This window comes from Pleurodeles waltl, unplaced genomic scaffold (assembly GCF_031143425.1).
Source record: "Pleurodeles waltl isolate 20211129_DDA unplaced genomic scaffold, aPleWal1.hap1.20221129 scaffold_39, whole genome shotgun sequence".
Classification (NCBI taxonomy): domain Eukaryota; kingdom Metazoa; phylum Chordata; class Amphibia; order Caudata; family Salamandridae; genus Pleurodeles; species Pleurodeles waltl.
The window spans coordinates 2,318,388-2,343,942 of NW_027150097.1; the positions used below are offsets into that span (position 1 = coordinate 2,318,388).

The following is a 25,555-nucleotide window of genomic DNA, read 5'->3' on the forward strand; positions in this document are numbered from 1 at the left end:
CAGGGTCATACAATTGACTTGTGTGAGTATGGGGGATGTTTAGAGTGTGACATCCCAAAATATCATTCTTGACTTGGTCGTTGGCTTTGGTGCCCCTTCAGCCACGTCCTTTCCAATGCACATGTCATTTTTTTAATATCATCCTGATTTCACTGTGAGATTTTAACTTGTTCTTTTTTTCTGGTCCGGAATTTAAATGTACATTTAGGCCCATGTTTAAACAGATTTTTCATCGGGTTGCATCACTTTTTCGATGCAGCATTAACACAATTCGTTTTTTGGTATTTACAAAGCCATGCACATGTTAAGAAAAAGTAACAGCACACAGCACATTGCTCTGCCATGCTTTACTTTGCGTCAGGTAGTTGTTCCACAGGTGGTACATGGTTTTCTTGTACATCCACACATGGATTTTGATGTAAACCCATGTTTACAAAAACATACAGTCATGGTTTTGTGCCACAATGGTGCGCCTCCCCGAGGCTGGTGTAAGGAGAACAGATGTCTTTATTTCTCCATGTTACTGCCTCTTTGCATGTGGTGTGCTGCAATTTGCAGAACAGATACAAAGAGTAAACAAGCACTTGCAATACAACTGGTCTGGCATTTCTCCGAGATAGAGCTATTAGCAGTTGTAAACTACCAACCAGACTTTTCTTGACTCATTAAATGTAAATAATGAGCGCAATCGCGCTACTACAGTTCACTCAGATTGAAACCTATCGGCAAAAGTGCAATTATCTATGTAACCGGCAAAAGTTCAATTAATTATGTAACAGGGTCGATGTCATGCAATGAGCTCGACTTCTGTCAAACGAGATCGTGCTGTGAAAAAAAGAGAACAAGTAGTCCACAAACCAGATGGAAAACAGCGAGCCTCCTAAGTTTTCAGTACTTGGTCGCTGCGCTCAAGGAGGGCTAACCACCGGAAAAGGCATGACGTATGCATGCCTTCCACTAACGAAAGCAAGCAGATTTTAACAGGGAAGCCCACGAACCAATGAAAGACACCAAGGTGAAATGGACAGGGCTCCTAGCCCTTTTCTAACTACAACAGCGTCTCGCAAGAAATACACATGCGCAAGCGCATTCTAGCGCAGGCTTGACTCTAAAAAATCTCCTATGATAGTTAGAGGAAGATATCCCTTTATGCACATCAGCTCTCCTGAACATAAGGCAGATACCCTTGCACTCAAGGCAGCCCGAAGTGCACCTTTGCATAGACAAAGAGCAGAACTGCACGATTTCTGTGAAGATATGTCTCAGTTCTGCTCTCTTCGAGTGACGCACAAAGGAACTTTGCTCGCTGTGCTGCACTGCATCCCTTCTTTCTAAATATTCCAATTAGTGATCAGTTTACCAAAAAAGTAGCAAATCTGCACCCATAGATGTACTCCTTGAAAGGATACAAATTTACTACCTTTTTAAAATACACAATCACTGGCAATAGTACCCTTGGAAAGCTATGCCAGATTCAGGTTTGAAGCTATGCCCCTTTTCTTTCTCAGACTCACACAATCCTCTCTCCTGCTGATTCCATTGTAACTCAGGTATGCTCTGCTCCTTCATATAGTCCCCAGCAAGGCATCCTGACAAGCTCCTGGCTCCATAGCTCAGGGGTTAGAGCACTGGTCTTGTAAACCAGGGGTCTTGAGTTCAAATCTCACTGGGACCTCACAAACATTTGGGATTTAACAACACTTTTTAGTTCATTGGGGAGCCTCACTACAAATATTCTTTTCAAGATAGAAAAACAAAGGCGACACAGGGCAAAGCACGCAAGAAAGGGGGGCATTACACACAGTGTAAACCAGGGGTCGTGAACCGGGGTCGTGAGTTCAAATCTCAATGGGGCCTCACAAAATTTTGGATTTAACAACACTTTTTAGTTCATTGGGGAGCCTCACTACAAATATTCTTTTCAAGATAGAAAAACAAAGGCGACACAGGGCAAAGCACGCAAGAACGGGGGGCATTACACACAGTGTCAGTGGAATGACAAACACAAGACTCCTGCAGGGTCATACAATTAACTTGTGTGAGTATGGGGGATGTTTAGAGTGTGACATCCCAAAATATCATTCTTGACTTGGTCGTTGGCTTTGGTGCCCCTTCAGCCACGTCCTTTCCAATGCACATGTCATTTTTTTAATATCATCCTGATTTCACTGTGAGATTTTAACTTGTTCTTTTTTTCGGGTCCGGAATTTAAATGTACATTTAGGCCCATGTTTAAACAGATTTTTCATCGGGTTGCATCACTTTTTCGATGCAGCATTAACACAATTCGTTTTTTGGTATTTACAAAGCCATGCACATGTTAAGAAAAAGTAACAGCACACAGCACATTGCTCTGCCATGCTTTACTTTGCGTCAGGTAGGTGTTCCACAGGTGGTACATGGTTTTCTTGTACATCCACACATGGATTTTGATGTAAACCCATGTTTACAAAAACATACAGTCATGGTTTTGTGCCACAATGGTGCGCCTCCCCGAGGCTGGTGTAAGGAGAACAGATGTCTTTATTTCTCCATGTTACTGCCTCTTTGCATGTGGTGTGCTGCAATTTGCAGAACAGATACAAAGAGTAAACAAGCACTTGCAATACAACTGGTCTGGCATTTCTCCGAGATAGAGCTATTAGCAGTTGTAAACTCCCAACCAGACTTTTCTTGACTCATTAAATGTAAATAATGAGCGCAATCGCGCTGCTACAGTTCACTCAGATTGAAACCTATCGGCAAAAGTGCAATTATCTATGTAACCGGCAAAAGTTCAATTAATTATGTAACAGGGTCGATGTCATGCAATGAGCTCGACTTCTGTCAAACGAGATCGTGCTGTGAAAAAAAGAGAACAAGTAGTCCACAAACCAGATGGAAAACAGCGAGCCTCCTAAGTTTTCAGTACTTGGTCGCTGCGCTCAAGGAGGGCTAACCACCGGAAAAGGCATGACGTATGCATGCCTTCCATTAACGAAAGCAAGCAGATTTTAACAGGGAAGCCCACGAACCAATGAAAGACACCAACGTGAAATGGACAGGGCTCCTAGCCCTTTTCTAACTACAACAGCGTCTCGCAAGAAATACGCATGCGCAAGCGCATTCTAGCGCAGGCTTGACTCTAAAAAATCTCCTATGATAGTTGGAGGAAGATATCCCTTTATGCACATCAGCTCTCCTGAACATAAGGCAGATACCCTTGCACTCAAGGCAGCCCGAAGTGCACCTTTGCATAGACAAAGAGCAGAACAGCACCATTTCTGTGAAGATATGTCTCAGTTCTGCTCTCTTCGAGTGACGCACAAAGGAACTTTGCTCGCTGTGCTGCACTGCGTCCCTTCTTTCTAAATATTCCAATTAGTGATCAGTTTACCAAAAAAGTAGCAAATCTGCACCCATAGATGTACTCCTTGAAAGGATACAAATTTACTACCTTTTTCAAATACACAATCACTGGCAATAGTAGCCTTGGAAAGCTATGCCAGATTCAGGTTTGAAGCTATGCCCCTTTTCTTTCTCAGACTCACACAATCCTCTCTCCTGCTGATTCCATTGTAACTCAGGTATGCTCTGCTCCTTCATATAGTCCCCAGCACGGCCCTCTGACAAGCACCTGGCTCGATAGCTCAGGGGTTAGAGCACTGGTATTGTAAACCAAGGGTCGTGAGTTCAAATCCCACTGGGGCCTCACAAACATTTTGGATTTAACAACACTTTTTAGTTCATTGGGGAGCCTCACTACAAATATTCTTTTCAAGATAGAAAAACAAAGGCGACAGAGGGCAAAGCACGCAATAACGGGGGGCATTACACACAGTGTCAGTGGAATGACAAACACAAGACTCCTACAGGGTCATACTATTGACTTGTGTGAGTATGGGGGATGTTTAGAGTGTGACATCCCAAAATATCATTCTTGACTTGGTCGTTGGCTTTGGTGCCCCTTCAGCCACGTCCTTTCCAATGCACATGTCATTTTTTTAATATCATCCTGATTTCACTGTGAGATTTTAACTTGTTCTTTTTTTCGGGTCCAGAATGTAAGTGTATATTTAGGCCCATGTTTAAACCGATTTTGCATTGGGTTGCATCACTTTTTCAATGCAGCATTAACACAATTCGTTTTTTGGTATTTACAAAGCCATGCACATGTTAAGAAAAGGTAACAGCACACAGCACCTTGCTCTGCCATGCTTTACTTTGCGTCAGGTAGGTGTTCCACGGGTGGTACATGTTTTTCTCATACATCCACACATGGATTTTGATGTAAACCCATATTTACAAAAACATACAGTCATGGTTTTGTGCAACAATGTTGCGCCTACCCGAGGCTGGTGTAAGGCGAACAGATGTCTTTATTTCTCCATGTCACTGCCTCTTTGCATGTGGTGTGCTGCAATTTGCAGAACAGATACAAAGAGTAAACAAGCACTTGCAATACAACATGTCTGGCATTTCTCAGAGATAGAGCTATTAGCAGTTGTAAACTCCCAACCAGACTTTTCTTGACTCATTAAATGTAAATAATGAGCGCGATCGTGCTGCTACAGTTCACTCATATTGAAACCTATCGGCAAAAGTGCAATTATCTATGTAACCGGCAAAAGTTCAATTAATTATGTAACAGGGTTGATGTCATGCAATGAGCTCGACTTCTGTCAAACGAGATTGTGCTGTGAAAAAAAAGAGAAAAAGTAGTCCACAAACCAGATGGAAAACAGCGAGCCTCCTTTGTTTTCAGTACTTGGTCGCTGCGCTCAAGGAGGGCTAACCACCGGAAAAGGCATGACGTATGCATGCCTTCCACTAACGAAGGCAAGCAGATTTTAACAGGGAAGCCCACGAACCAATGAAAGACACCAACGTGAAATGGACGGGGCTCCTAGCCCTTTTCTAACTACAAAAGCGTCTCGCAAGCAATACTCATGCACAAGCGCATTCTAGCGCAGGCTTGACTCTAAAAAATCTCCTATGATAGTTGGAGGAAGATATCCCTTTATGCACATCAGCTCTCCTGAACATAAGGCAGATACCCTTGCACTCAAGGCAGCCCGAAGTGCACCTTTGCATAGACAAAGAGCAGAACTGCACCATTTCTGTGAAGATATGTCTCAGTTCTGCTCTCTTCGAGTGACGCACAAAGGAACTTTGCTTGCTGTGCTGCACTGCGTCCCTTATTTCTAAATATTCCAATTAGTGATCAGTTTACCAAAAAAGTAGCAAATCTGCACCCATAGATGTACTCCTTGAAAGGATACAAATTTACTACCTTTTTAAAATACACAATCACTGGCAATAGTAGCCTTGGAAAGCTATGCCAGATTCAGGTTTGAAGCTATGCCCCTTTTCTTTCTCAGACTCACACAATCCTCTCTCCTGCTGATTCCATTGTAACTCAGGTATGCTCTGCTCCTTCATATAGTCCCCAGCACGGCATCCTGACAAGCTCCTGGCTCCATAGCTCAGGGGTTAGAGCACTGGTCTTGTAAACCAGGGGTCGTGAGTTCAAATCTCACTGGGGCCTCACAAACATTTGGGATTTAACAACACTTTTTAGTTCATTGGGGAGCCTCACTACAAATATTATTTTCAAGATAAAAAAACAAAGGCGACACAGGGCAAAGCACGCAAGAAAGGGGGGGCATTACACACAGTGTAAACCAGGGGTCGTGAGTTCAAATCTCAATGGGGCCTCACAAACATTTTGGATTTAACAACACTTTTTAGTTCATTGGGGAGCCTCACTACAAATATTCTTTTCAAGATAGAAAAACAAAGGCGACACAGGGCAAAGCACGCAAGAACGGGGGGCATTAAACACAGTGTCAGTGGAATGACAAACACAAGACTCCTACAGGGTCATACAATTGACTTGTGTGAGTATGGGGGATGTTTAGAGTGTGACATCCCAAAATATCATTCTTGACTTGGTCGTTGGCTTTGGTGCCCCTTCAGCCACGTCCTTTCCAATGCACATGTCATTTTTTTAATATCATCCTGATTTCACTGTGAGATTTTAACTTGTTCTTTTTTTCTGGTCCGGAATTTAAATGTACATTTAGGCCCATGTTTAAACAGATTTTTCATCGGGTTGCATCACTTTTTCGATGCAGCATTAACACAATTCGTTTTTGGTATTTACAAAGCCATGCACATGTTAAGAAAAAGTAACAGCACACAGCACATTGCTCTGCCATGCTTTACTTTGCGTCAGGTAGTTGTTCCACAGGTGGTACATGGTTTTCTTGTACATCCACACATGGATTTTGATGTAAACCCATGTTTACAAAAACATACAGTCATGGTTTTGTGCCACAATGGTGCGCCTCCCCGAGGCTGGTGTAAGGAGAACAGATGTCTTTATTTCTCCATGTTACTGCCTCTTTGCATGTGGTGTGCTGCAATTTGCAGAACAGATACAAAGAGTAAACAAGCACTTGCAATACAACTGGTCTGGCATTTCTCCGAGATAGAGCTATTAGCAGTTGTAAACTACCAACCAGACTTTTCTTGACTCATTAAATGTAAATAATGAGCGCAATCGCGCTGCTACAGTTCACTCAGATTGAAACCTATCGGCAAAAGTGCAATTATCTATGTAACCGGCAAAAGTTCAATTAATTATGTAACAGGGTCGATGTCATGCAATGAGCTCGACTTCTGTCAAACGAGATCGTGCTGTGAAAAAAAGAGAACAAGTAGTCCACAAACCAGATGGAAAACAGCGAGCCTCCTATGTTTTCAGTACTTGGTCGCTGCGCTCAAGGAGGGCTAACCACCGGAAAAGGCATGACGTATGCATGCCTTCCATTAACGAAAGCAAGCAGATTTTAACAGGGAAGCCCACGAACCAATGAAAGACACCAACGTGAAATGGACAGGGCTCCTAGCCCTTTTCTAGCTACAACAGCGTCTCGCAAGAAATACACATGCGCAAGCGCATTCTAGCGCAGGCTTGAGTCTAAAAAATCTCCTATGATAGTTAGAGGAAGATATCCCTTTATGCACATCAGCTCTCCTGAACATAAGGCAGATACCCTTGCACTCAAGGCAGCCCGAAGTGCACCTTTGCATAGACAAAGAGCAGAACTGCACCATTTCTGTGAAGATATGTCTCAGTTCTGCTCTCTTCGAGTGACGCACAAAGGAACTTTGCTCGCTGTGCTGCACTGCATCCCTTCTTTCTAAATATTCCAATTAGTGATCAGTTTACCAAAAAAGTAGCAAATCTGCACCCATAGATGTACTCCTTGAAAGGATACAAATTTACTACCTTTTTAAAATACACAATCACTGGCAATAGTAGCCTTGGAAAGCTATGCCAGATTCAGGTTTGAAGCTATGCCCCTTTTCTTTCTCAGACTCACACAATCCTCTCTCCTGCTGATTCCATTGTAACTCAGGTATGCTCTGCTCCTTCATATAGTCCCCAGCACAGCATCCTGACAAGCTCCTGGCTCCATAGCTCAGGGGTTAGAGCACTGGTCTTGTAAACCAGGGGTCGTGAGTTCAAATCTCACTGGGGCCTCACAAACATTTGGGATTTAACAACACTTTTTAGTTCATTGGGGAGCCTCACTACAAATATTCTTTTCAAGATAGAAAAACAAAGGCGACACAGGGCAAAGCACGCAAGAAAGGGGGGCATTACACACAGTGTAAACCAGGGGTCGTGAACCGGGGTCGTGAGTTCAAATCTCAATGGGGCCTCACAAAATTTTGGATTTAACAACACTTTTTAGTTCATTGGGGAGCCTCACTACAAATATTCTTTTCAAGATAGAAAAACAAAGGCGACACAGGGCAAAGCACGCAAGAACGGGGGGCATTACACACAGTGTCAGTGGAATGACAAACACAAGACTCCTGCAGGGTCATACAATTAACTTGTGTGAGTATGGGGGATGTTTAGAGTGTGACATCCCAAAATATCATTCTTGACTTGGTCGTTGGCTTTGGTGCCCCTTCAGCCACGTCCTTTCCAATGCACATGTCATTTTTTTAATATCATCCTGATTTCACTGTGAGATTTTAACTTGTTCTTTTTTTCGGGTCCGGAATTTAAATGTACATTTAGGCCCATGTTTAAACAGATTTTTCATCGGGTTGCATCACTTTTTCGATGCAGCATTAACACAATTCGTTTTTTGGTATTTACAAAGCCATGCACATGTTAAGAAAAAGTAACAGCACACAGCACATTGCTCTGCCATGCTTTACTTTGCGTCAGGTAGGTGTTCCACAGATGGTACATGGTTTTCTTGTACATCCACACATGGATTTTGATGTAAACCCATGTTTACAAAAACATACAGTCATGGTTTTGTGCCACAATGGTGCGCCTCCCCGAGGCTGGTGTAAGGAGAACAGATGTCTTTATTTCTCCATGTTACTGCCTCTTTGCATGTGGTGTGCTGCAATTTGCAGAACAGATACAAAGAGTAAACAAGCACTTGCAATACAACTGGTCTGGCATTTCTCCGAGATAGAGCTATTAGCAGTTGTAAACTCCCAACCAGACTTTTCTTGACTCATTAAATGTAAATAATGAGCGCAATCGCGCTGCTACAGTTCACTCAGATTGAAACCTATCGGCAAAAGTGCAATTATCTATGTAACCGGCAAAAGTTCAATTAATTATGTAACAGGGTCGATGTCATGCAATGAGCTCGACTTCTGTCAAACGAGATCGTGCTGTGAAAAAAAGAGAACAAGTAGTCCACAAACCAGATGGAAAACAGCGAGCCTCCTATGTTTTCAGTACTTGGTCGCTGCGCTCAAGGAGGGCTAACCACCGGAAAAGGCATGACGTATGCATGCCTTCCACTAACGAAAGCAAGCAGATTTTAACAGGGAAGCCCACGAACCAATGAAAGACACCAACGTGAAATGGACAGGGCTCCTAGCCCTTTTCTAACTACAACAGCGTCTCGCAAGAAATACGCATGCGCAAGCGCATTCTAGCGCAGGCTTGACTCTAAAAAATCTCCTATGATAGTTGGAGGAAGATATCCCTTTATGCACATCAGCTCTCCTGAACATAAGGCAGATACCCTTGCACTCAAGGCAGCCCGAAGTGCACCTTTGCATAGACAAAGAGCAGAACAGCACCATTTCTGTGAAGATATGTCTCAGTTCTGCTCTCTTCGAGTGACGCACAAAGGAACTTTGCTCGCTGTGCTGCACTGCGTCCCTTCTTTCTAAATATTCCAATTAGTGATCAGTTTACCAAAAAAGTAGCAAATCTGCACCCATAGATGTACTCCTTGAAAGGATACAAATTTACTACCTTTTTCAAATACACAATCACTGGCAATAGTAGCCTTGGAAAGCTATGCCAGATTCAGGTTTGAAGCTATGCCCCTTTTCTTTCTCAGACTCACACAATCCTCTCTCCTGCTGATTCCATTGTAACTCAGGTATGCTCTGCTCCTTCATATAGTCCCCAGCACGGCCCTCTGACAAGCACCTGGCTCGATAGCTCAGGGGTTAGAGCACTGGTATTGTAAACCATGGGTCGTGAGTTCAAATCCCACTGGGGCCTCACAAACATTTTAGATTTAACAACACTTTTTAGTTCATTGGGGAGCCTCACTACAAATATTCTTTTCAAGATAGAAAAACAAAGGCGACAGAGGGCAAAGCACGCAATAACGGGGGGCATTACACACAGTGTCAGTGGAATGACAAACACAAGACTCCTACAGGGTCATACTATTGACTTGTGAGAGTATGGGGGATGTTTAGAGTGTGACATCCCAAAATATCATTCTTGACTTGGTCGTTGGCTTTGGTGCCCCTTCAGCCACGTCCTTTCCAATGCACATGTCATTTTTTTAATATCATCCTGATTTCACTGTGAGATTTTAACTTGTTCTTTTTTTCGGGTCCAGAATGTAAGTGTATATTTAGGCCCATGTTTAAACCGATTTTGCATTGGGTTGCATCACTTTTTCAATGCAGCATTAACACAATTCGTTTTTTGGTATTTACAAAGCCATGCACATGTTAAGAAAAGGTAACAGCACACAGCACCTTGCTCTGCCATGCTTTACTTTGCGTCAGGTAGGTGTTCCACGGGTGGTACATGTTTTTCTCATACATCCACACATGGATTTTGATGTAAACCCATATTTACAAAAACATACAGTCATGGTTTTGTGCAACAATGTTGCGCCTACCCGAGGCTGGTGTAAGGCGAACAGATGTCTTTATTTCTCCATGTCACTGCCTCTTTGCATGTGGTGTGCTGCAATTTGCAGAACAGATACAAAGAGTAAACAAGCACTTGCAATACAACATGTCTGGCATTTCTCAGAGATAGAGCTATTAGCAGTTGTAAACTCCCAACCAGACTTTTCTTGACTCATTAAATGTAAATAATGAGCGCGATCGTGCTGCTACAGTTCACTCATATTGAAACCTATCGGCAAAAGTGCAATTATCTATGTAACCGGCAAAAGTTCAATTAATTATGTAACAGGGTTGATGTCATGCAATGAGCTCGACTTCTGTCAAACGAGATTGTGCTGTGAAAAAAAAGAGAAAAAGTAGTCCACAAACCAGATGGAAAACAGCGAGCCTCCTTTGTTTTCAGTACTTGGTCGCTGCGCTCAAGGAGGGCTAACCACCGGAAAAGGCATGACGTATGCATGCCTTCCACTAACGAAGGCAAGCAGATTTTAACAGGGAAGCCCACGAACCAATGAAAGACACCAACGTGAAATGGACGGGGCTCCTAGCCCTTTTCTAAGTACAACAGCGTCTCGCAAGCAATACGCATGCGCAAGCGCATTCTAGCGCAGGCTTGACTCTAAAAAATCTCCTATGATAGTTGGAGGAAGATATCCCTTTATGCACATCAGCTCTCCTGAACATAAGGCAGATACCCTTGCACTCAAGGCAGCCCGAAGTGCACCTTTGCATAGACAAAGAGCAGAACTGCACCATTTCTGTGAAGATATGTCTCAGTTCTGCTCTCTTCGAGTGACGCACAAAGGAACTTTGCTCGCTGTGCTGCACTGCGTCTCTTATTTCTAAATATTCCAATTAGTGATCAGTTTACCAAAAAAGTAGCAAATCTGCACCCATAGATGTACTCCTTGAAAGGATACAAATTTACTACCTTTTTAAAATACACAATCACTGGCAATAGTAGCCTTGGAAAGCTATGCCAGATTCAGGTTTGAAGCTATGCCCCTTTTCTTTCTCAGACTCACACAATCCTCTCTCCTGCTGATTCCATTGTAACTCAGGTATGCTCTGCTCCTTCATATAGTCCCCTGCACGGCATCCTGACAAGCTCCTGGCTCCATAGCTCAGGGGTTAGAGCACTGGTCTTGTAAACCAGGGGTCGTGAGTTCAAATCTCTCTGGGGCCTCACAAACATTTGGGATTTAACAACACTTTTTAGTTCATTGGGGAGCCTCACTACAAATATTCTTTTCAAGATAAAAAAACAAAGGCGACACAGGGCAAAGCACGCAAGAAAGGGGGCATTACACACAGTGTAAACCAGGGGTCGTGAACCAGGGGTCGTGAGTTCAAATCTCAATGGGGCCTCACAAACATTTTGGATTTAACAACACTTTTTAGTTCATTGGGGAGCCTCACTACAAATATTCTTTTCAAGATAGAAAAACAAAGGCGACACAGGGCAAATCACGCAAGAACGGGGGGCATTAAACACAGTGTCAGTGGAATGACAAACACAAGACTCCTACAGGGTCATACAATTGACTTGTGTGAGTATGGGGGATGTTTAGAGTGTGACATCCCAAAATATCATTCTTGACTTGGTCGTTGGCTTTGGTGCCCCTTCAGCCACGTCCTTTCCAATGCACATGTCATTTTTTTAGTATCATCCTGATTTCACTGTGAGATTTTAACTTGTTCTTTTTTTCGGGTCCGGAATTTAAATGTACATTTAGGCCCATGTTTAAACAGATTTTTCATCGGGTTGCATCACTTTTTCGATGCAGCATTAACACAATTCGTTTTTTGGTATTTACAAAGCCATGCACATGTTAATAAAAAGTAACAGCACACAGCACATTGCTCTGCCATGCTTTACTTTGCGTCAGGTAGTTGTTCCACAGGTGGTACATGGTTTTCTTGTACATCCACACATGGATTTTGATGTAAACCCATGTTTACAAAAACATACAGTCATGGTTTTGTGCCACAATGGTGCGCCTCCCCGAGGCTGGTGTAAGGAGAACAGATGTCTTTATTTCTCCATGTTACTGCCTCTTTGCATGTGGTGTGCTGCAATTTGCAGAACAGATACAAAGAGTAAACAAGCACTTGCAATACAACTGGTCTGGCATTTCTCCGAGATAGAGCTATTAGCAGTTGTAAACTCCCAACCAGACTTTTCTTGACTCATTAAATGTAAATAATGAGCGCAATCGCGCTGCTACAGTTCACTCAGATTGAAACCTATCGGCAAAAGTGCAATTATCTATGTAACCGGCAAAAGTTCAATTAATTATGTAACAGGGTCGATGTCATGCAATGAGCTCGACTTCTGTCAAACGAGATCGTGCTGTGAAAAAAAGAGAACAAGTAGTCCACAAACCAGATGGAAAACAGCGAGCCTCCTAAGTTTTCAGTACTTGGTCGCTGCGCTCAAGGAGGGCTAACCACCGGAAAAGGCATGACGTATGCATGCCTTCCATTAACGAAAGCAAGCAGATTTTAACAGGGAAGCCCACGAACCAATGAAAGACACCAACGTGAAATGGACAGGGCTCCTAGCCCTTTTCTAACTACAACAGCGTCTCGCAAGAAATACGCATGCGCAAGCGCATTCTAGCGCAGGCTTGACTCTAAAAAATCTCCTATGATAGTTGGAGGAAGATATCCCTTTATGCACATCAGCTCTCCTGAACATAAGGCAGATACCCTTGCACTCAAGGCAGCCCGAAGTGCACCTTTGCATAGACAAAGAGCAGAACTGCACCATTTCTGTGAAGATATGTCTCAGTTCTGCTCTCTTCGAGTGATGCACAAAGGAACTTTGCTCGCTGTGCTGCACTGCATCCCTTCTTTCTAAATATTCCAATTAGTGATCAGTTTACCAAAAAAGTAGCAAATCTGCACCCATAGATGTACTCCTTGAAAGGATACAAATTTACTACCTTTTTAAAATACACAATCACTGGCAATAGTAGCCTTGGAAAGCTATGCCAGATTCAGGTTTGAAGCTATGCCCCTTTTCTTTCTCAGACTCACACAATCCTCTCCTGCTGATTCCATTGTAACTCAGGTATGCTCTGCTCCTTCATATAGTCCCCAGCACGGCATCCTGACAAGCTCCTGGCTCCATAGCTCAGGGGTTAGAGCATTGGTCTTGTAAACCAGGGGTTGTGAGTTCAAATCTCACTGGGGCCTCACAAACATTTGGGATTTAACAACACTTTTTATTTCATTGGGGAGCCTCACTACAAATATTCTTTTCAAGATAGAAAAACAAAGGCGACACAGGGCAAAGCACGCAAGAAAGGGGGGCATTACACACAGTGTAAACCAGGGGTCGTGAACCGGGGTCGTGAGTTCAAATCTCAATGGGGCCTCACAAACATTTTGGATTTAACAACACTTTTTAGTTCATTGGGGAGCCTCACTACAAATATTCTTTTCAAGATAGAAAAACAAAGGCGACACAGGGCAAAGCACGCAAGAACGGGGGGCATTACACACAGTGTCAGTGGAATGACAAACACAAGACTCCTACAGGGTCATACAATTGACTTGTGTGTGAATATGGGGGATGTTTAGAGTGTGACATCCCAAAATATCATTCTTGACTTGGTCGTTGGCTTTGGTGCCCCTTCAGCCACGTCCTTTCCAATGCACATGTCATTTTTTTAATATCATCCTGATTTCACTGTGAGATTTTAACTTGTTCTTTTTTTCGGGTCCGGAATTTAAATGTACATTTAGGCCCATGTTTAAACAGATTTTTCATCGGGTTGCATCACTTTTTCGATGCAGCATTAACACAATTCGTTTTTTGGTATTTACAAAGCCATGCACATGTTAAGAAAAAGTAACAGCACACAGCACATTGCTCTGCCATGCTTTACTTTGCGTCAGGTAGGTGTTCCACAGGTGGTACATGGTTTTCTTGTACATCCACACATGGATTTTGATGTAAACCCATGTTTACAAAAACATACAGTCATGGTTTTGTGCCACAATGGTGCGCCTCCCCGAGGCTGGTGTAAGGAGAACAGATGTCTTTATTTCTCCATGTTACTGCCTCTTTGCATGTGGTGTGCTGCAATTTGCAGAACAGATACAAAGAGTAAACAAGCACTTGCAATACAACTGGTCTGGCATTTCTCCGAGATAGAGCTATTAGCAGTTGTAAACTCCCAACCAGACTTTTCTTGACTCATTAAATGTAAATAATGAGCGCAATCGCGCTGCTACAGTTCACTCAGATTGAAACCTATCGGCAAAAGTGCAATTATCTATGTAACCGGCAAAAGTTCAATTAATTATGTAACAGGGTCGATGTCATGCAATGAGCTCGTCTTCTGTCAAACGAGATCGTGCTGTGAAAAAAAGAGAACAAGTAGTCCACAAACCAGATGGAAAACAGCGAGGCTCCTAAGTTTTCAGTACTTGGTCGCTGCGCTCAAGGAGGGCTAACCACCGGAAAAGGCATGACGTATGCATGCCTTCCATTAACGAAAGCAAGCAGATTTTAACAGGGAAGCCCACGAACCAATGAAAGACACCAACGTGAAATGGACAGGGCTCCTAGCCCTTTTCTAACTACAACAGCGTCTCGCAAGAAATACGCATGCGCAAGCGCATTCTAGCGCAGGCTTGACTCTAAAAAATCTCCTATGATAGTTGGAGGAAGATATCCCTTTATGCACATCAGCTCTCCTGAACATAAGGCAGATACCCTTGCACTCAAGGCAGCCCGAAGTGCACCTTTGCATAGACAAAGAGCAGAACTGCACCATTTCTGTGAAGATATGTCTCAGTTCTGCTCTCTTCGAGTGACGCACAAAGGAACTTTGCTCGCTGTGCTGCACTGCGTCCCTTCTTTCTAAATATTCCAATTAGTGATCAGTTTACCAAAAAAGTAGCAAATCCGCACCCATAGATGTACTCCTTGAAAGGATACAAATTTACTACCTTTTTCAAATACACAATCACTGGCAATAGTAGCCTTGGAAAGCTATGCCAGATTCAGGTTTGAAGCTATGCCCCTTTTCTTTCTCAGACTCACACAATCCTCTCTCCTGCTGATTCCATTGTAACTCAGGTATGCTCTGCTCCTTCATATAGTCCCCAGCACGGCCCTCTGACAAGCACCTGGCTCGATAGCTCAGGGGTTAGAGCACTGGTATTGTAAACCAAGGGTCGTGAGTTCAAATCCCACTGGGGCCTCACAAACATTTTGGATTTAACAACACTTTTTAGTTCATTGGGGAGCCTCACTACAAATATTCTTTTCAAGATAGAAAAACAAAGGCGACAGAGGGCAAAGCACGCAATAACGGGGGGCATTACACACAGTGTCAGTGGAATGACAAACACAAGACTCCTACAGGGTCATACTATTGACTTGTGTGAGTATGGGGGATGTTTAGAGTGTGACATCCCAAAATATCATTCTTGACTTGGTTGTTGGCTTTGGTGCCCCTTCAGCCACGTCCTTTCCAATGCACATGTCATTTTTTTAATATCATCCTGATTTCACTGTGAGATTTTAACTTGTTTTTTTTTTCGGGTCCAGAATGTAAGTGTATATTTAGGCCCATGTTTAAACCAATTTTGCATTGGGTTGCATCACTTTTTCAATGCAGCATTAACACAATTCGTTTTTTGGTATTTACAAAGCCATGCACATGTTAAGAAAAGGTAACAGCACACAGCACCTTGCTCTGCCATGCTTTACTTTGCGTCAGGTAGGTGTTCCACGGGTGGTACATGTTTTTCTCATACATCCACACATGGATTTTGATGTAAACCCATATTTACAAAAACATACAGTCATGGTTTTGTGCCACAATGTTGCGCCTACCCGAGGCTGGTGTAAGGCGAACAGATGTCTTTATTTCTCCATGTCACTGCCTCTTTGCATGTGGTGTGCTACAATTTGCAGCACAGATACAAAGAGTAAACAAGCACTTGCAATACAACTGGTCTGGCATTTCTACGATCTAGAGCTATTAGCAGTTGTAAACTCCCAACCAGACTTTTCTTGACTCATTAAATGTAAATAATGAGTGCGATCGCGCTGCTACAGTTCACTCATATTGAAACCTATCGGCAAAAGTGCAATTATCTATGTAACCGGCAAAAGTTCAATTAATTATGTAACAGGGTTGATGTCATGCAATGAGCTCAACTTCTGTCAAACGAGATTGTGCTGTGAAAAAAAAGAGAAAAAGTAGTCCACAAACCAGATGGAAAACAGCGAGCCTCCTTTGTTTTCAGTACTTGGTCGCTGCGCTCAAGGAGGGCTAACCACCGGAAAAGGCATGACGTATGCATGCCTTCCACTAATGAAAGCAAGCAGATTTTAACAGGGAAGCCCACGAACCAATGAAAGACACCAACGTGAAATGGACGGGGCTCCTAGCCCTTTTCTAAGTACAACAGCGTCTCGCAAGCAATACGCATGCGCAAGCGCATTCTAGCGCAGGCTTGACTCTAAAAAATCTTCTATGATAGTTGGAGGAAGATATCCCTTTATGCACATCAGCTCTCCTGAACATAAGGCAGATACCCTTGCACTCAAGGCAGCCTGAAGTGCACCTTTGAGTAGACAAAGAGCAGAACTGCACCATTTCTGTGAAGATATGTCTCAGTTCTGCTCTCTTCGAGTGACGCACAAAGGAACTTTGCTCGCTGTGCTGCACTGCATCCCTTCTTTCTAAATATTCCAATTAGTGATCAGTTTACCAAAAAAGTAGCAAATCTGCACCCATAGATGTACTCCTTGAAAGGATACAAATTTACTACCTTTTTAAAATACACAATCACTGGCAATAGTAGCCTTGGAAAGCTATGCCAGATTCAGGTTTGAAGCTATGCCCCTTTTCTTTCTCAGACTCACACAATCCTCTCTCCTGCTGATTCCATTGTAACTCAGGTATGCTCTGCTCCTTCATATAGTCCCCAGCACGGGATCTTGACAAGCTCCTGGCTCCATAGCTCAGGGGTTAGAACACTGGTCTTGTAAACAAGGGCTCGTGAGTTCAAATCTCACTGGGGCCTCACAAACATTTGGGATTTAACAACACTTTTTAGTTCATTGGGGAGCCTCACTACAAATATTCTTTTCAAGATAGAAAAACAAAGGCGACACAGGGCAAAGCACGCAAGAAAGGGGGGCATTACACACAGTGTAAACCAGGGGTCGTGAACCAGGGGTCGTGAGTTCAAATCTCAATGGGGCCTCACAAACATTTGGGATTTAACAACACTTTTTAGTTCATTGGGGAGCCTCACTACAAATATTCTTTTCAAGATAGAAAAACAAAGGCGACACAGGGCAAAGCACGCAAGAACGGGGGGCATTACACACAGTGTCAGTGGAATGACAAACACAAGACTCCTATAGGGTCATACAATTGACTTGTGTGAGTATGGGGGATGTTTAGAGTGTGACATCCCAAAATATCATTCTTGACTTGGTCGTTGGCTTTGGTGCCCCTTCAGCCACGTCCTTTCCAATGCACATGTCATTTTTTTAATATCATCCTGATTTCACTGTGAGATTTTAACTTGTTCTTTTTTTCGGGTCCGGAATTTAAATGTACATTTAGGCCCATGTTTAAACAGATTTTTCATCGGGTTGCATCACTTTTTCGATGCAGCATTAACACAATTCGTTTTTTGGTATTTACAAAGCCATGCACATGTTAAGAAAAAGTAACAGCACACAGCACCTTGCTCTGCCATGCTTTACTTTGCGTCAGGTAGGTGTTCCACAGGTGGTACATGGTTTTCTTGTACATCCACACATGGATTTTGATGTAAACCCATGTTTACAAAAACATACAGTCATGGTTTTGTGCCACAATGGTGCTCCTCCCCGAGGCTGGTGTAAGGAGAACAGATGTCTTTATTTCTCCATGTTACTGCCTCTTTGCATGTTGTGTGCTGCAATTTGCAGAACAGATACAATGAGTAAACAAGCACTTGCAATACAACATGTCTGGCATTTCTCAGAGATAGAGCTATTAGCAGTTGTAAACTCCCAACCAGACTTTTCTTGACTCATTAAATGTAAATAATGAGCGCAATCGCGCTGCTACAGTTCACTCAGATTGAAACCTATCGGCAAAAGTGCAATTATCTATGTAACCGGCAAAAGTTCAATTAATTATGTAACAGGGTCGATGTCATGCAATGAACTCGACTTCTGTCAAACGAGATTGTGCTGTGAAAAAAAGAGAACAAGTAGTCCACAAACCAGATGGAAAACAGCGAGCCTCCTAAGTTTTCAGTACTTGGTCGCTGCGCTCAAGGAGGGCTAACCACCGGAAAAGGCATGACGTATGCATGCCTTCCATTAACGAAAGCAAGCAGATTTTAACAGGGAAGCCCACGAACCAATGAAAGACACCAACGTGAAATGGACAGGGCTCCTAGCCCTTTTCTAACTACAACAACGTCTCGCAAGAAATAAGCATTCGCAAGCGCATTCTAGCGCAGGCTTGACTCTAAAAAATCTCCTATGATAGTTGGAGGAAGATATCCCTTTATGCACATCAGCTCTCCTGAACATAAGGCAGATACCCTTGCACTCAAGGCAGCCCGAAGTGCACCTTTGCATAGACAAAGAGCAGAACTGCACCATTTCTGTGAAGATATGTCTCAGTTCTGCTCTCTTCGAGTGACGCACAAAGGAACTTTGCTCGCTGTGCTGCACTGCGTCCCTTCTTTCTAAATATTCCAATTAGTGATCAGTTTACCAAAAAAGTAGCAAATCTGCACCCATAGATGTACTCCTTGAAAGGATACAAATTTACTACCTTTTTCAAATACACAATCACTGGCAATAGTAGCCTTGGAAAGCTATGCCAGATTCAGGTTTGAAGCTATGCCCCTTTTCTTTCTCAGACTCACACAATCCTCTCTCCTGCTGATTCCATTGTAACTCAGGTATGCTCTGCTCCTTCATATAGTCCCCAGCACGGCCCTCTGACAAGCACCTGGCTCGATAGCTCAGGGGTTAGAGCACTGGTATTGTAAACCAAGGGTCGTGAGTTCAAATCCCACTGGGGCCTCACAAAAATGTTGGATTTAACAACACTTTTTAGTTCATTGGGGAGCCTCACTACAAATATTCTTTTCAAGATAGAAAAACAAAGGCGACACAGGGCAAAGCAAGCAATAACGGGGGGCATTACACACAGTGTCAGTGGAATGACAAACACAAGACTCCTACAGGGTCATACTATTGACTTGTGTGAATATGGGGGATGTTTAGAGCGTGACATCCCAAAATATCATTCTTGACTTGGTCGTTGGCTTTGGTGCCCCTTCAGCCACGTCCTTTCCAATGCACATGTCATTTTTTTAATATCATCCTGATTTCACTGTGAGATTTTAACTTGTTCTTTTTTTCGGGTCCAGAATGTAAGTGTATATTTAGGCCCATGTTTAAACCGATTTTGCATTGGGTTGCATCACTTTTTCAATGCAGCATTAACACAATTCGTTTTTTGGTATTTACAAAGCCATGCACATGTTAAGAAAAGGTAACAGCACACAGCACCTTGCTCTGCCATGCTTTACTTTGCGTCAGGTAGGTGTTCCACGGGTGGTACATGTTTTTCTCATACATCCACACATGGATTTTGATGTAAACCCATATTTACAAAAACATACAGTCATTGTTTTGTGCAACAATGCTGCGCCTACCCGAGGCTGGTGTAAGGCGAACAGATGTCTTTATTTCTCCATGTCACTGCCTCTTTGCATGTGGTGTGCTACAATTTGCAGCACAGATACAAAGAGTAAACAAGCACTTGCAATACAACATGTCTGGCATTTCTCCGAGATAGAGCTATCAGCAGTTGTAAACTCCCAACCAGACTTTTCTTGGCTCATTAAATGTAAATAATGAGTGCGATCGCGCTGCTACAGTTCACTCATATTGAAACCTATCGGCAAAAGTGCAATTATCTATGTAACCGGCAAAAGTTCAATTAATTATGTAACAGGGTTGATGTCATGCAATGAGCTCAACTTCTGTCAAACGAGATTGTGCTGTGAAAAAAAAGAGAAAAAGTAGTCCACAAACCAGATGGAAAACAGCGAGCCTCCTTTGTTTTCAGTACTTGGTCGCTGCGCTCAAGGAGGGCTAACCACCGGAAAAGGCATGACGTATGCATGCCTTCCACTAACGAAAGCAAGCAGATTTTAACAGGGAAGCCCACGAACCAATGAAAGATACCAACGTGAAATGGACGGGGCTCCTAGCCCTTTTCTAACTACAACAGCGTCTCGCAAGCAATACGCATGCGCAAGCGCATTCTAGCGCAGGCTTGACTCTAAAAAATCTCCTATGATAGTTGGAGGAAGATATCCCTTTATGCACATCAGCTCTCCTGAACATAAGGCAGATACCCTTGCACTCAAGGCAGCCCGAAGTGCACCTTTGCATAGACAAAGAGCAGAACTGCACCATTTCTGTGAAGATATGTCTCAGTTCTGCTCTCTTCGAGTGACGCACAAAGGAACTTTGCTCGCTGTGCTGCACTGCGTCCCTTCTTTCTAAATATTCCAATTAGTGATCAGTTTACCAAAAAAGTAGCAAATCTGCACCCATAGATGTACTCCTTGAAAGGATACAAATTTACTACCTTTTTCAAATACACAATCACTGGCAATAGTAGCCTTGGAAAGCTATGCCAGATTCAGGTTTGAAGCTATGCCCCTTTTCTTTCTCAGACTCACACAATCCTCTCTCCTGCTGATTCCATTGTAACTCAGGTATGCTCTGCTCCTTCATATAGTCCCCAGCACGGCCCTCTGACAAGCACCTGGCTCGATAGCTCAGGGGTTAGAGCACTGGTATTGTAAACCAAGGGTCGTGAGTTCAAATCCCACTGGGGCCTCACAAAAATGTTGGATTTAACAACACTTTTTAGTTCATTGGGGAGCCTCACTACAAATATTCTTTTCAAGATAGAAAAACAAAGGCGACACAGGGCAAAGCAAGCAATAACGGGGGGCATTACACACAGTGTCAGTGGAATGACAAACACAAGACTCCTACAGGGTCATACTATTGACTTGTGTGAATATGGGGGATGTTTAGAGCGTGACATCCCAAAATATCATTCTTGACTTGGTCGTTGGCTTTGGTGCCCCTTCAGCCACGTCCTTTCCAATGCACATGTCATTTTTTTAATATCATCCTGATTTCACTGTGAGATTTTAACTTGTTCTTTTTTTCGGGTCCAGAATGTAAGTGTATATTTAGGCCCATGTTTAAACCGATTTTGCATTGGGTTGCATCACTTTTTCAATGCAGCATTAACACAATTCGTTTTTTGGTATTTACAAAGCCATGCACATGTTAAGAAAAGGTAACAGCACACAGCACCTTGCTCTGCCATGCTTTACTTTGCGTCAGGTAGGTGTTCCACGGGTGGTACATGTTTTTCTCATACATCCACACATGGATTTTGATGTAAACCCATATTTACAAAAACATACAGTCATTGTTTTGTGCAACAATGCTGCGCCTACCCGAGGCTGGTGTAAGGCGAACAGATGTCTTTATTTCTCCATGTCACTGCCTCTTTGCATGTGGTGTGCTACAATTTGCAGCACAGATACAAAGAGTAAACAAGCACTTGCAATACAACATGTCTGGCATTTCTCCGAGATAGAGCTATCAGCAGTTGTAAACTCCCAACCAGACTTTTCTTGGCTCATTAAATGTAAATAATGAGTGCGATCGCGCTGCTACAGTTCACTCATATTGAAACCTATCGGCAAAAGTGCAATTATCTATGTAACCGGCAAAAGTTCAATTAATTATGTAACAGGGTTGATGTCATGCAATGAGCTCAACTTCTGTCAAACGAGATTGTGCTGTGAAAAAAAAGAGAAAAAGTAGTCCACAAACCAGATGGAAAACAGCGAGCCTCCTTTGTTTTCAGTACTTGGTCGCTGCGCTCAAGGAGGGCTAACCACCGGAAAAGGCATGACGTATGCATGCCTTCCACTAACGAAAGCAAGCAGATTTTAACAGGGAAGCCCACGAACCAATGAAAGATACCAACGTGAAATGGACGGGGCTCCTAGCCCTTTTCTAACTACAACAGCGTCTCGCAAGCAATACGCATGCGCAAGCGCATTCTAGCGCAGGCTTGACTCTAAAAAATCTCCTATGATAGTTGGAGGAAGATATCCCTTTATGCACATCAGCTCTCCTGAACATAAGGCAGATACCCTTGCACTCAAGGCAGCCCGAAGTGCACCTTTGCATAGACAAAGAGCAGAACTGCACCATTTCTGTGAAGATATGTCTCAGTTCTGCTCTCTTCGAGTGACGCACAAAGGAACTTTGCTCGCTGTGCTGCACTGCGTCCCTTCTTTCTAAATATTCCAATTAGTGATCAGTTTACCAAAAAAGTAGCAAATCTGCACCCATAGATGTACTCCTTGAAAGGATACAAATTTACTACCTTTTTAAAATACACAATGACTGGCAATTGTAGCCTTGGAAAGCTATGCCAGATTGAGGTTTGAAGCTATGCCCCTTTTCTTTCTCAGACTCACACAATCCTCTCTCCTGCTGATTCCATTGTAACTCAGGTATGCTCTGCTCCTTCATATTGTCCCCAGCACGGCAGCCTGACAAGCTCCTTGCTCCATAGCTCAGGGGTTAGAGAGCTGGTCTTGTAAACCAGGGGTCGTGAGTTCAAATCTCCCTGGGGCCTCACAAACATTTGGGATTTAACAACACTTTTTAGTTCATTGGGGAGCCTCACTACAAATACTCTTTTCAAGATAGAAAAACAAAGGCGACACAGGGCAAAGCACGCAATAACGGGGGGCATTACACACAGTGTCAGTGGAATGACAAACACAAGACTCCTACAGGGTCATACTATTGACTTGTGTGAGTATGGGGGATGTTTAGAGTGTGACATCCCAAAATATCATTCTTGACTTGGTCGTTGGCTTTGGTGCCCCTTCAGCCACGTCCTTTCCAATGCACATGTCATTTTTTTAATATCATCCTGATTTCACTGTGAGATTTTAACTTGTTCTTTTTTTCGGGTCCAGAATGTAAGTGTATATTTAGGCCCATGTTTAAACCGATTTTGCATTGGGTTGCATCACTTTTTCAATGCAGCATTAACACAATTCGTTTTTTGGTATTTACAAAGCCATGCACATGTTAAGAAAAGGTAACAGCACACAGCACCTTGCTCTGCCATGCTTTACTTTGCGTCAGGTAGGTGTTCCACGGGTGGTACATGTTTTTCTCATACATCCACACATGGATTTTGATGTAAACCCATATTTACAAAAACATACAGTCATGGTTTTGTGCAACAATGCTGCGCCTACCCGAGGCTGGTGTAAGGCGAACAGATGTCTTTATTTCTCCATGTCACTGCCTCTTTGCATGTGGTGTGCTACAATTTGCAGATACAAAGAGTAAACAAGCACTTGCAATACAACATGTCTGGCATTTCTCAGAGATAGAGCTATTAGCAGTTGTAAACTCCCAACCAGACTTTTCTTGACTCATTAAATGTAAATAATGAGCGCGATCGTGCTGCTACAGTTCACTCATATTGAAACCTATCGGCAAAAGTGCAATTATCTATGTAACCGGCAAAAGTTCAATTAATTATGTAACAGGGTTGATGTCATGCAATGAGCTCGACTTCTGTCAAACGAGATTGTGCTGTGAAAAAAAAGAGAAAAAGTAGTCCACAAACCAGATGGAAAACAGCGAGCCTCCTTTGTTTTCAGTACTTGGTTGCTGCGCTCAAGGAGGGCTAACCACCGGAAAAGGCATGACGTATGCATGCCTTCCACTAACGAAGGCAAGCAGATTTTAACAGGGAAGCCCACGAACCAATGAAAGACACCAACGTGAAATGGACGGGGCTCCTAGCCCTTTTCTAACTACAACAGCGTCTCGCAAGCAATACTCATGCACAAGCGCATTCTAGCGCAGGCTTGACTCTAAAAAATCTCCTATGATAGTTGGAGGAAGATATCCCTTTATGCACATCAGCTCTCCTGAACATAAGGCAGATACCCTTGCCCTCAAGGCAGCCCGAAGGTCACCTTTGCATAGACAAAGAGCAGAACTGCACCATTTCTGTGAAGATATGTCTCAGTTTTGCTCTCTTCGAGTGACGCACAAAGGAACTTTGCTCGCTGTGCTGCACTGCGTCCCTTCTTTCTAAATATTCCAATTAGTGATCAGTTTACCAAAAAAGTAGCAAATCTGCACCCATAGATGTACTCCTTGAAAGGATACAAATTTACTACCTTTTTAAAATACACAATCACTGGCAATAGTAGCCTTGGAAAGCTATGCCAGATTCAGGTTTGAAGCTATGCCCCTTTTCTTTCTCAGACTCACACAATCCTCTCTCCTGCTGATTCCATTGTAACTCAGGTATGCTCTGCTCCTTCATATAGTCCCCAGCACGGCATCCTGACAAGCTCCTGGCTCCATAGCTCAGGGGTTAGAGCACTGGTCTTGTAAACCAGGGGTCGTGAGTTCAAATATCACTGGGGCCTCACAAACATTTTGGATTTAACAACACTTTTTAGTTCATTGGTGAGCCTCACTACAAATATTCTTTTCAAGATAGAAAAACAAAGGCGACACAGGGCAAAGCACGCAAGAAAGGGGGGCATTACACACAGTGTCAGTGGAATGACAAACACAAGACTCCTACAGGGTCATACAATTGACTTGTGTGAGTATGGGGGATGTTTAGAGCGTGACATCCCAAAATATCATTCTTGACTTGGTCGTTGGCTTTGGTGCCCCTTCAGCCACGTCCTTTCCAATGCACATGTCATTTTTTTAATGTCATCCTGATTTCACTGTGAGATTTTAACTTGTTCTTTTTTTCGGGTCCGGAATGTAAGTGTATATTTAGGCCCATGTTTAAACCGATTTTGCATCGGGTTGCATCACTTTTTCGATGCAGCATTAACACAATTCGTTTTTTGGTATATACAAAGCCATGCACATGTTAAGAAAAGGTAACAGCACACAGCACTTTGCTCTGCCATGCTTTACTTTGCGTCAGGTAGGTGTTCCACGATTGGTACATGTTTTTCTGGTACATCCACACATGGATTTTGATGTAAACCCATATTTACAAAAACATACAGTCATGGTTTTGTGCCACAATGTTGCGCCTACCCGAGTCTGGTGTAAGGCGAACAGATGTCTTTATTTCTCCATGTCACTGCCTCTTTGCATGTGGTGTGCTACAATTTGCAGCACAGATACAAAGAGTAAACAAGCACTTGCAATACAACATGTCTGGCATTTCTCAGAGATAGA

The 25,555-nt window shown here is 43.0% G+C and overlaps 7 non-coding genes across 7 annotated transcripts; all 7 read left to right on the forward strand.

Annotated features, from left to right (window-relative positions):
- The first annotated feature begins 1,602 nt into the window (after positions 1–1,602).
- On the forward strand, positions 1,603–1,675 carry TRNAT-UGU (transfer RNA threonine (anticodon UGU)). The gene has a single exon. It is a non-coding gene; the product is annotated as a tRNA-Thr (tRNA).
- A 3,779-nt stretch (positions 1,676–5,454) lies between these two features.
- TRNAT-UGU (transfer RNA threonine (anticodon UGU)) lies at positions 5,455–5,527 on the forward strand. The gene has a single exon. It is a non-coding gene; the product is annotated as a tRNA-Thr (tRNA).
- A 1,931-nt stretch (positions 5,528–7,458) lies between these two features.
- On the forward strand, positions 7,459–7,531 carry TRNAT-UGU (transfer RNA threonine (anticodon UGU)). The gene has a single exon. It is a non-coding gene; the product is annotated as a tRNA-Thr (tRNA).
- Positions 7,532–11,310: 3,779 nt separating this feature from the next.
- TRNAT-UGU (transfer RNA threonine (anticodon UGU)) lies at positions 11,311–11,383 on the forward strand. Its single transcript has one exon. It is a non-coding gene; the product is annotated as a tRNA-Thr (tRNA).
- Positions 11,384–13,325: 1,942 nt separating this feature from the next.
- TRNAT-UGU (transfer RNA threonine (anticodon UGU)) lies at positions 13,326–13,398 on the forward strand. Its single transcript has one exon. It is a non-coding gene; the product is annotated as a tRNA-Thr (tRNA).
- A 3,782-nt stretch (positions 13,399–17,180) lies between these two features.
- Positions 17,181–17,253, forward strand: TRNAT-UGU (transfer RNA threonine (anticodon UGU)). Its single transcript has one exon. It is a non-coding gene; the product is annotated as a tRNA-Thr (tRNA).
- A 7,448-nt stretch (positions 17,254–24,701) lies between these two features.
- TRNAT-UGU (transfer RNA threonine (anticodon UGU)) lies at positions 24,702–24,774 on the forward strand. Its single transcript has one exon. It is a non-coding gene; the product is annotated as a tRNA-Thr (tRNA).
- The last annotated feature ends 781 nt before the right edge of the window (positions 24,775–25,555 follow it).